Raw genomic sequence first — 11827 nt, 5'->3', positions numbered from 1 at the left:
TGTAAAAAGGAAAACAAGTTGGCAATCATGCAGCCTAAATATTTGAGCTGTATTAGTTTTATGAAGGCTGTATAAATGTTCTCCAATTGAATTTCTGACAGAAGATGAGATGATTTAGGCCTATAGGCTATTAAGAAAGGATTATAGCTTTAAAGAAACAAGTACAAATTGTTTTCTCATACATCAGTGGAGAGTGTTTTGAGGTGAGGAGTCGATTTAAGAGTCAAATTAAACCAGCAGGATAGTCTTTAAGAATATAGTCGGTATAGTGTCATATAAATAGATAGTGGAACTTTAGACTGGACAAAGATCCTACACAGAGTTGTAGAGATGATATAGCCTGGATACCAGACCGAACTTAGCCCCGCCCACACATTTTTTGGTTGGGAAGTTCGGTCTGGCATTACTCCATTGAGGAGAAATTATCTGCGGACAGACATTGCCGTACCAATCAAATTGTCAAGGCAGGCTTTATACGATGATGGACAGATGATCAACCGTAACGTAATCAACCACTTCACCAAAGAGCTTTTGGGGTGAATTCGTTTTCAACAAACATGGCTGCCGTTGGAGAGCTGAAATGTGGTGATTCGAGTCTGTTTTAGAAGACATTGACAGCGCATTCATTTTGAAAGAGGAACAGAGAAACGCGATCAAGGCATTTGTCGATCGAAAATATGTTTTTGCCGTCCTTCCTACGGGATCCGGTAAAAGTTTAATGTATCAGCTGGCCCCATGGTCTACGTTATGGTCATACTACGTTGCTCTGATTGGTTCTAGATATATCCAATTGAGCGAAGAGGCATTTTTTTTCCTGGTTCGGTTGAAACACGCCCCATAATCACAGCCCATTGGAGCGGTATCAGACTCATATTCTGACTAGAATTATGAGTATGACATCGTCAGGCTAGAGATGATACATTGACAATGCAAAAAGCTTTGCTGTAGTTACTGTGCAGAAATGAAGTATCACCAATCAGAAACCAACGTTAAGGGCAACTACAAGCTGATAGCCAATCAGTACACAGGCCACATCAAGCTAGGAACTTTCTTCCCGCCTGAGGTAAACAGAGCCAGCAAGAGTGACGATCTTGTGTATGGAATGATTAAGTGTAGCCTGTCTTTACTAACCTTAGCCAAGTTAATTGAGGATCTTTAGCAAGTATTCGTCACTCTGTTTGAAACTTGTAACAATTGCCGTGTTCATCAGACGCCACAGTTAACGAAAGCCATTTGAAAGGTAAGGTTTACCACATACAACATTCGTCAATGTATTGATCCAGGCAAGGGTCAATGACAGGAACATGACAGGAAAATACCTTGGCCAGCCAGCTAGCATAATCATTTTAAACTTTGTGTGAGTGTAACGGTAGAAAAGTGCACGAGACCTCTGTGGTTGCCTACTGTTTTGGTCACCTAGCAACGGGGCAGTCAAGAGTTGAAATTGACCGATCGCGAAACTCCTCCCTAGAACGGCCCTCATCCAATCATACCTTAGCAACCGCTACTAAGAGAAGAAGGTCCGACAACTTTGAGGTCTGAGCTGCATGGTGAAACAGTGTTCCTGCGGGACTTGTAGATCTGATACAGAGATTAGAGGGATGCGTCGTTTTTTTCCGCATTTCCAAAGCCCAAAACTCAGGAGGAAATGTGCCAGCGGTGGATTAAACAGTGTGGGAGACCCCACTCCCAACTCAATATATCGAAAAACACATGTCTGCTCCAAAGTAAATTAAGCTGCTTGCAGCTAGCTATCTATCTAGCGAACTACGCTATCGCTAGGTATGATAACTAACTATCTAGTTGAGAGAACATCCCCAAACAGTTATGGTTCATGACAACTTGTATTATTATCACTACAAGTACATAACTAGTCTCTCCAACTAAAGTGTTAATGTTAAAATCAAAATGTTAATGTTACCGTCTGTGTTGTCCTCACTGCAGTGTAGCAACTATAGCTATACAACCAGCTAAACTCTGATGCAAAATGATGACAAGTCGTAGTGAACGTTTACTTGCTGTTTACTGTGGCTTCAAACATCAGCTTACATGACAGAGTGAAAACTGTAACAAAGGAATAAAGTTGGACTATTTTAGCATACATTTCGTAATGGAATATACCTGTAAATATATGTAAATAAAACGTTGTAACTATGTGTAGTCCTTCTTTTTTAAACAGTATTTTAACATTAACTTATTAACATAAAAATGACATTGTACTTACGACATTGCCTCTAGTGCTGACAACCGATGGAATTGACGTGCATACATTGTCCGTTTACTTTCTACTCTACCGGAAAATGGCCGTTCCTAACCCCAAAACTCCCGGACAGCTTGTCAAATTAAAAGTCCCGTAAACATTTTGCCTTAATGGCAACACACTCCCCACCTGTCCTCTGTGAGGTCATTATACAAACAACATTATGAATTAACTAAACTCATACACATCACTCTTTCCTCAGAAGCAAAACAAGTTCTGTCACTGGTCTAAGGTCATTTTTCGAATGTCCTTGATCTGTGGTCTTCAATTCCACCTTACGGACTTCCCCATCTTCTCCAGGAATAGCTTTTGTGATTACCGCCAAAGGCCAGTTGTTGCGAACGGCTTGGTTGTCTGTGACAAGGACGACGTCTCCTTCTTGCAGATTTTGGTGGGACTTTCTTCCGTTTCTTCCATTTCTTCCGGCTGTGTAAAGTTGACAAGTACACTTGTCTCCAACGGCTCCAGAACATGTTGGACAAGGCTTGTACTTGCCTCCACTGCTTGGTGAGGAGGTCTCTGTCCGTAAAGTCTCCTGGAGGAGGCGGGACGCCGGCTTTCTGAGTTAATGGCATCGATGCTGTGAGAATGAATGGATCCTCAGGGTCATTTGAAACTGGAACTAGTAGTTTTGCATTCATAATTGCTGCCACTTCTGCCATTTGTTGCTCCTGCATCTGTCCTCTGAGTCTGCGACAAGTCACGCATTTGTGAAGAGTTGAGTCAATGAGCCCTTTACCTCCCAGGCTCCAGAGTCCTGAAGCTCTCACGGCGCCTTCAGTTAGATGGCGGCCCTGATGCTTTAATTGGGCATGATGGTGTCTGATGAGCAGCAAGGACACATGGTTTTCTTTTGGGAGAATAACAGGGTTCTTTTGCTCAATCTCCACGTCTGCGTTTTTCAGGCAGCTTCCGAGGCAGATGAGGTCATTCCCCAAGATAGGGTTGAGACGACGTAGACAGCTGTTTAGAGGAGCTGGCTTGTCTCTATCTAGAGCTTCAAACTCTTTCTCAAATGCTTTCCTCTGCACAGCTCTGATGATGACTTCTCTTGTTTGGTAAAGCTCATCCGGAGAGAGAGGCATCTCACATTTATGCCATCCCTTACACTTGTCCATTATTCTCAAGAAGATTTCATTTTCAACTGAAGGTGCCAGCTTGTTGTCTTGTTCGGTGCGGTCAAATGTATTTTGACCCAGCCGATCTTCTTTAGCCCTGCTGGGCCCTAAGACACTGTTCCTAGGCTCTTTGCCATGATGCTCTTCTCTGACATGCAAAAGGCTTGTGCACGGTTGGAGGAGTGAAGGCCGATGACAATCAAGCACTGTTGTTCTGAAAGTGCTGACATTTGGTTTGTGTACATTTCCTTGGCAGACCTCTCCAACCAACACCCATCCTAGGTCAAGGCGTTGAGCAAAGGGGGCGTTGAGAGGGCCGTTTATTTGCTCCCTTACCTTGTGCACTCTAATTATGTCTCTACCAAGCAGCAGGAAGATCTCAGCAGTGGGGTCCAACTCCGGGATGTGTTCTGCTACTTTGACGAGGTGAGGTTGATGAAGAGCGGCGATCGGCGTGGGGATTTCAGCCCGGTTGTCAGGTAAGTTGTTACATTCAATAAGCGGGGGGAGAGGGATTGTAACCTTCCCATTGAGTGCTTCTACCATAAAATCTTCAGCCCTTCTGCCAAACGTTTCTACTGTGCCGGAACATGTTCTCAGTAGGTAAGGATATGACTCACACTGAATGTTGAACAGGTCAAAGAAACTGGACCTCGCCAATGACCGGTTGCTTTGGTCATCTAAAACGATGTATGCCTTGATGGCTTTATCTGGACAGCTCTTGTGATACACCTTTCCTAGGCATATCTTGGAACATGACCGCCCAACTTGTCCTGAACCACATACTTCAGTGTAGTTTGAGCTGACGACTTCCGTGCTGTCGTCATCCTCTTCTCCCTCCCCACCATTCTGTGACGAGGGTACAGGAGCCGTGTTTTGTGGTGCTGGGCCCGGATGCATAGCTGACACATGTCTTGTGCTGTCACACTCAGAACATTTCACTGATGCAGTGCAGTCCCTCGCCAAATGACTATTTGAGCCACAGCACCTAAAGCAGAATCCTCTCTCTTTCAGAAAGTCTTTCCTGTCTTGAAGATCTTTGGCTCTAAAGGCTTTGCATATGTTCAGTGGATGTGGCTTTGCATGTATTGGGCAACTCTTATTTGGATCACTGGAAGTGTTTGACTCTGCTGGGGAGACATTGGTCTTATGAACTGCAATGGGGTTCTTGGTGCTTTGAAAATGGGAACTTTCAGCCTTCAAAGAAGGCCCACTAGCATTTAAAAAGGCAAAGCTGGGATCATTCCTTTTCTTTGCCTCATAGCACATGAACCTAGTAAAGAACTCAAATGGTGGAAACCGTCCTCCATTTCCTTCTTTGTACCTTGAACCCGCAGAGATCCATTTTTCCTGAAGTCCGTAAGGCAGCTTGGTTACTATAGGTTCAATGCCACGTGCAGTATCCAGGTAGGACAAACCTGGAAGGTAGCCATCTTCCTTAGCACACTGCACTTCCATCAGCAGATCTGCTAGCTCCCTTAGCTTCAGATTTTCTTTCACCGAAACCCTAGGGAAATTGTCGAGTCGAGTGAAGAGGGCCTTTTCAACTACCTCTGGTGCTGCGTAGTATTCCTGAAGGCGTTCCCAGGCTTTCCTGAGTGCTATGTCTGGACTTGCTATGTGCACTGAACGTAAGCGTTTCACTTGGTTGCTGGATTCTTTGCCAAGCCATCGAGTCATTAAGTTCAGCTCCTCGGTAGCAGTGAGACTCAGGCCTTGGGTAACATTTTTATATGAAGACTGCCAAGCACGATAATTTTCAGGTTGATCATCAAATTCATACAAGCTTGCACTCACCAGGTCACGTCGAGCTAAATATTGCGCCAGATGTTCAGTTGTGCGCACACTTTGGTCAGTTTTCAGCTGAGGGAAAAAGTGCGGAGCAGAAACATTCAAGTCAGTGTGAAATGTTTTTGAATTTACCTGAGCATCCTCTATGCCAAATATGTCTGACAGTTTGACTGCTGGTGGAACATAAGCATAGTCTGGGCCATCTACTACTAAGTCCACATTACCGGTGTTATTAGCCTGTGGTGGCTCATGTGAAGAAACAGGAACCTGCCGGTATGAAGAAAAGGGGTTGTTTGGACTGAAAGAGAGAGTGGCAGCTGTAGCAGGCTGAAATGTCCGAGGGCTAGCCTTCGTAGCTGCTCGCTCTGGGGAGCTAGTTGGGGCAAAGTGAGCTTGAACGTATTTGCTTGTCCGCTCTATTTTATCTTCTTCTGATGGGCCCGTTTCATCCAACAGAATACATCTCTCCATTGTGTGAGCTGATTCCCAAACAGCTACTTCGGCTTCAGCAGCTGCTGCTTCACGGCACATGGCGAGTGTCTCAAGCTCAGTCTCTCTTCTTACTCTCTCTAACTGTGATTCAGCTTCTTTAGCTGCTTTGTCCATTTTAGCTTTAGCTTCTTTGTCTGCATATGTAGCGCGTACTTTAGCAGCTGCTGCTTTTGCACGTGCGTGGATTAGCGCACTGTTGGATGATGCAGATGAACGAGAACTCCTTCCACTCGCTACAGAAGCCTTAGCACTTTTTGTGTCCATCTTGCCACGAAGTTCAACACTAACTTCTCTGTCTTTTCACTGTGTTGTCCTCACTGCAGTGTAGCAACTATAGCTATACAACCAGCTAAACTCTGATGCAAAATGATGACAAGTCGGAGTGAACGTTTACTTGCTGTTTACTGTGGCTTCAAACATCAGCTTACATGACAGAGTGAAAACTGTAACAAAGGAATAAAGTTGGACTATTTTAGCATACATTTCGTAATGGAATATACCTGTAAATATATGTAAATAAAACGTTGTAACTATGTGTAGTCCTTCTTTTTTAAACAGTATTTTAACATTAACTTATTAACATAAAAATGACATTGTACTTACGACATTGCCTCTAGTGCTGACAACCGATGGAATTGACGTGCATACATTGTCCGTTTACTTTCTACTCTACCGGAAAATGGCCGTTCCTAACCCCAAAACTCCCGGACAGCTTGTCAAATTAAAAGTCCCGTAAACATTTTGCCTTAATGGCAACACACCGTCTGTAAAATTGCACGCTGAGCTATCCTAGCTAGCGATAGTAAACGCCAGCATTGAACAGAACTTTTAACGAACACTTTGTATTTATGCTTGATACAACATTGAACAGAACTTTTATTTAACACTTTGTATTTACGCTGCTGGCGTTTGCTATCGCTAGCTAGGATAGCTCAGCGTGCAACTTTACAAACGTAACATTAACATCGCTAGCTAGGATAGCTCAGCGTGCAATTTTACAGACGGTAACATTAACATTTTGATTTTAACATTAACACTTTAGTTGGAGAGACTAGCTCGAGCCTAGCATACTGTATCAATGTTGAACAAAAGGCCATTATGAAGTTTTTTTTATTTTAATCTTTGTAGCATTTTGTGAATGGGCAACCTACTCCTGAGTATCCCAAGGTATGCATAAGGCACAACCTGAGAGCAATAACCTGGCGATCTAATACAAAGCCATAGCATTACATCAGGATCATCATTTTACAAGCACGTTATCTACAGTGACTGTGAAATACTTTCAGCAACATGCACACACATCCCTTGAACAATAACGTTACTAGTAGCTATCTTGATCCACACTGGTACTGTACTGTTCTCTAGATTGTCACCATCCTAGCTAGCTAGATAGATACCTCCAGAGTCTCTCGCCAGAGACGGAATAAATAATAAGAATAAAGAATCTTTGTAGGTTATTAGCTAGCTTGAAATATTATATACAGATCTTACCCAGTGGTGAAATAACATGAATAGTCTGTCTACAAGGCTGTGCTGGTTGCATTTAATGAAGAGGTCGTGGGGTTTCTCATTTCTTTTATTGAGACCTGTATGCTTTTGCTTCGATTATTGTTGTGTCCACTTCGTTATTGATCTTAATATTAAGATATATCCTTCCACTGCATATTGCAGTCCCTTTTGCCTTGATCTGGAGGATATCTTGGAGGTATTACTCCAAAAATCATCACTCACACTGACAGCTATAGCGCTTGTCCCCGTACTCGCCATGGCTTTTGGCTTGACAGTTCCGGGAACTGTGTCGGACGTAGCAACAGTAACTAAGGGGGCGGGGCCCTGGCGATCGGTCAATTGAAGAGAGGAGACGCGAAACTATGGTGTGACTCCTAATAATCATAAGATAGTACTGCCAACCCCGGAGGAACGGTAACCTGCCTGAAGTAAGGTCAGTCGTCGGAGCAGTTTTGCTGGCGATTTGGAGACGAGGGAGGTCATTTGCGACAGTGAGCTACAGCGAGCGTTGGGGAGCCGTTAAGTGGAGGCGTTAGCTTGGAAGCTAAGCCTACTTACTACTGAGAGACTTCAGCTCATTCAAAACTCTGCAGCTCGGCTATTAACCAGAACCAAGAGGAGAGAGCACATTAGTCCAGTTTTAGCTGCTCTGCACTGGCTTCCAGTAACTTTTAGAATTGACTTTAAGGTCCTTCTCCTAATATACAAAGCCCTTAATGGGCTAGGACCAAGTTACATTGCAAACTCCCTAGTCAAATACTTGCCCTCAAGAACACTGCGATCATCGAATGCTGGTTTATTGGAGGTTCCCAGCAAAAGCCGTAAGAAAATCGGGGACGCAGCATTTGTCAATTACGCCCCAGTGCTATGGAACATACTGCCTATAGACATCAGGGAAGCCAGCTCGCTTAACATCTTTAAAAGAAAACTAAAAACGTACCTCTTCACATTAGCCTTTAACTAGCTACCACTTCGCACTATATATATATAAATACTTATATATATATATATATATATATATTAGTGCTGTCAAACGATTAAAATATTTAATCGCGATTAATCGCATTTATGTCATAGTTAACTCAAAATTAATCGCGATTAATCTCAAATTTGTATCTATTCTAAATGTCCCTTCGTTTATTTATTTTTTCCATCATTTTATTTGTATTTTAATGCCCTTATCAACATGGAAAAGTGGATTGGCTTGCTTTAAGCAAATGTTTTATTTTATTGAAAACCAACATTGCCAAACAGGGCGGTACAAAATAAAATTATAAAGTGCACATTTCAGGTAAACAAGGACTCAGCCTATAGTGCAGTTAAACCATGGCTTAATATTTTCTTTTTTTCAAGTTTGCTGGGAACATAGCAGTCAGGCCTCTTATTTCAGAAACAATGAACCGTAACAGTTAGGTTACCAATAAAAGGTAAGCCTACTACTTCTTTGCTGTCAACCAGCTGCCTGTTGACATTTTCAGACAACAGTGAAGCTCGCTTCTATTGCACAACACAACTTTTAAAAGTCAACTTTCCATTCAGAAGCTTTTTATCATCCATTTCGCCGTATCGCACTCACCATTCACTCAAACCGTAACGTTAGCCTACTACACAGTTTGCGAACGTTCATCTAAAAAATAAAAAAAAAAAAAAAAAAAAAAAAAAAAATTATAAAAAAAAAATCGCGTTAATCTCGCGATAAAAAAATCAACGGCGTTAAAATGGGTTTGCGTTAACGCCGTTAATAACGCGTTAAACTGACAGCACTAATATATATATATATACTTTTAATTTAATTTAATTTAATTTAATTTAATTTAATTTAATTTAATTTAATTTAATTTAATTTAAATCTCTACTGGTGATATTAAGGGGTTAGATTAAATATATCTCTATAATTATAATTCAATTTTTTTTGCACTATATCTGAGTTATGTTTCTTTGATGTCTATTTTTATGTGCGTGTCATTTCTTTGTGCATATTATGTATTTGCTGTAAAGCACTTTGAGCTGCATTCTTTTGCATGAAAGGTGCTATATAAATAAAGTTTTATTATTATTATTATTATTATTACTTTCCCCAGTTCAACGGCGTTCTCCTGGGCAACGGCTAATTCCCTGCCAACTAGTGACCACTCTCCGCTGCTGGCCCCACTAACTAAGATAAGGTGACTAGATTTCAGACAAAATCCGGGGACATTTTCAGTTCAGACATGTAAACACCTCCAAAACATGTAATGTTTTTATCTTTGTAAACGAAAAACGGGGACACTCACTGGGCCCTTATTCATAAGGCAGTTTATCTTACCCTTGTTCTCGTAAATCGCAAGGGGAGTGCCAAACAAAGAGTTTTCTTCTTAAAACTGATAGCTAAAAGCTGAAAAGAAGATTAGTAAAGGCAACAACCTTTTGCCAGATTATAAGAACCAATATCAGTGATAAGAACTTTGTTGACTTCGTGTACAAGCTTCCTTCCAGTAGGCCTCACCTCTGTGATTGGCTGATAAGTGGCTGGTCTGCACAGATGGCTGACAGGTGTAGGTTTTTCCATCATAGAAAATGTTAAGGCCATTTGACAACTGAATGCATTGTATTCCTACGGTATATTCAGTGTGAAAATCAGCTGGAACTATGAACGTACAGATCAGGCCCATATACTCCAGGATCTTTGGAATTGTTTTTTAGACCCATACCGACTAAATATATTAGATAGATAGATAGTACTTTAATATCAGACAGGTATTACTATACCAGAAAGGATTTAAGAAACAAACAAACAAAAAGATAAATACAATTTCAGTAAAACATTTTTTTTAATCCAAGCAATGTCAAGTTGAGGGAGGGAGATCTGAATAATCTAAATAATAATACTTTCTGTGACACACTACCAGTTGACATCTTTGTTGATAAAGAATACGTGAAGTTAATGTGGGAAAAACACATTTGAATAGTGTCTTTTAAGAGACCACCACAAGATCACAAGATTTTGTTTGTTTTTAAGTAATGTAGGCCTACCATTATTCTAGGCTACCTGTACATTTCTATCTATGTAGTTTAAGCACATGACCAATTTAGGGATTTTAGCACATTGAAACCTACTGCTTAAAATTGAACTAGTGAGACTGTTTTTGCTTCCTCTTCTTGGACGCAGCCCACTGCCATAACATGATCAGTTTTAAATGAATTTGACAAAGAAAAAATGAAATAGTCTTCCGATATCTAGTATAGAGGCCTACTGGGGGCGACAGTGGTACAGTGGTAGATAAGTCGTTTAGTAATCAGAAGGTTGCTAGTTCGATTCCCTGTCGAAGCGTCCTTGAGCAAGACACTGAACCCCTAATTGCTCCTGATGTGCAGTGTGCCATCAGTGTAAATGTAAAATGTAAAATGTAAAATGTGTATACATTGTAAGTCGCACATATGTAAGTCGCTTTGGATAAAAGCGTCTGCTAAATGACTAAATGTAAATGTAAATGTATAATGTTATAGTGATAAAATAGACATCTGACAGCCTGGCTCAGGGCTATTTGAAAAGTATGTTTATATAATATCAAACGAAAACATTTTGTGTTCAACGAGGCTGTATCAAATAGCCTACAGCACAATTAATAGCAGGGAAGAGTGGTTGCGCGACTTTTAAACCAACGTTCCCGGAACCACCCAGCCAGAGATAGCTGTGGCTGGCTACCTCATACAGTTCGTGAAGAATGTAAGTCTGCACTCCTCGGCTTTCAAGTGGTTTCATTTAATGACAAGTTTCCAACTACCTCTAAATAGAAATCCAGACTAGTGAAACTGAAATGTCATAGATAGTACTGTAGTAAGTATCACTGCTAATGTTAGTTAGCAAGTAGAGCTGACCGGCAGATAGCTGCTGCTTAACACACACATCGTTGCAAATTGTAGATCATAGGCAACATACATATTATAGGTAAAAAAATCGCCTACCCCAATGCTATCTTGTCTTGTTGTACTTGATTTGTCAGAGCTAGCTGGCTGAATGAATGAACAGACGCGATCTCTCTCTCTCTCTGAATAATTAAACAAAGAAGCCAAGGGCAAAGATTCTACTGCGCTGCATATTCCGCCAATCAAAATACTAGTAAGACGGGCATTCTAGAACATCTTGTATCCTGGGTCTGTTGTTGGTCACAGTGAAAACAGGGGACATTTCCGGGGACAGCTCCAGCCGGGAACAGGCCACCAAAAACGGGGATTGATATTGATATGTATTCTGATTGCTATTTATTCCAATTGCTATTTATTCTATTTATTTAATCTATTTAAACATACTGATCATTTTAATACATTTGATGTATTGAACAATTTGAAGTTGGCTCTGTTGATTTTCCTAGACTCTGTAGAGGGATTGATACTTAGTCGGTCTATAACAGTAAGTACAGCGATAGGCTACCATCCTCCCACTGACGGTAGTACTCCATAGCTACACACGCTAATGGTGCAAACCCATGACAGCGACGCGATACGCTTCCATCGCTTTGAGTGGGTGTGTTGTAGCGTGTGTCGGCAGAGATAACGTATTTCCTAAAGGATCCATATTGAAACCGGAAGTGGGTGATTTACTCCGTTTGATTGGCTAATAACAGGACCTTTACTTTTTCGTTGAGAAATTATGTTGATCGCCTGACATTCAAACGAT

Source organism: Clupea harengus, chromosome 6 (assembly GCF_900700415.2).
Source record: "Clupea harengus chromosome 6, Ch_v2.0.2, whole genome shotgun sequence".
NCBI classification, from domain to species: domain Eukaryota; kingdom Metazoa; phylum Chordata; class Actinopteri; order Clupeiformes; family Clupeidae; genus Clupea; species Clupea harengus.
The sequence above is the reverse complement of the archived record's forward strand: the minus strand, read 5'-3'. Positions refer to the sequence as shown.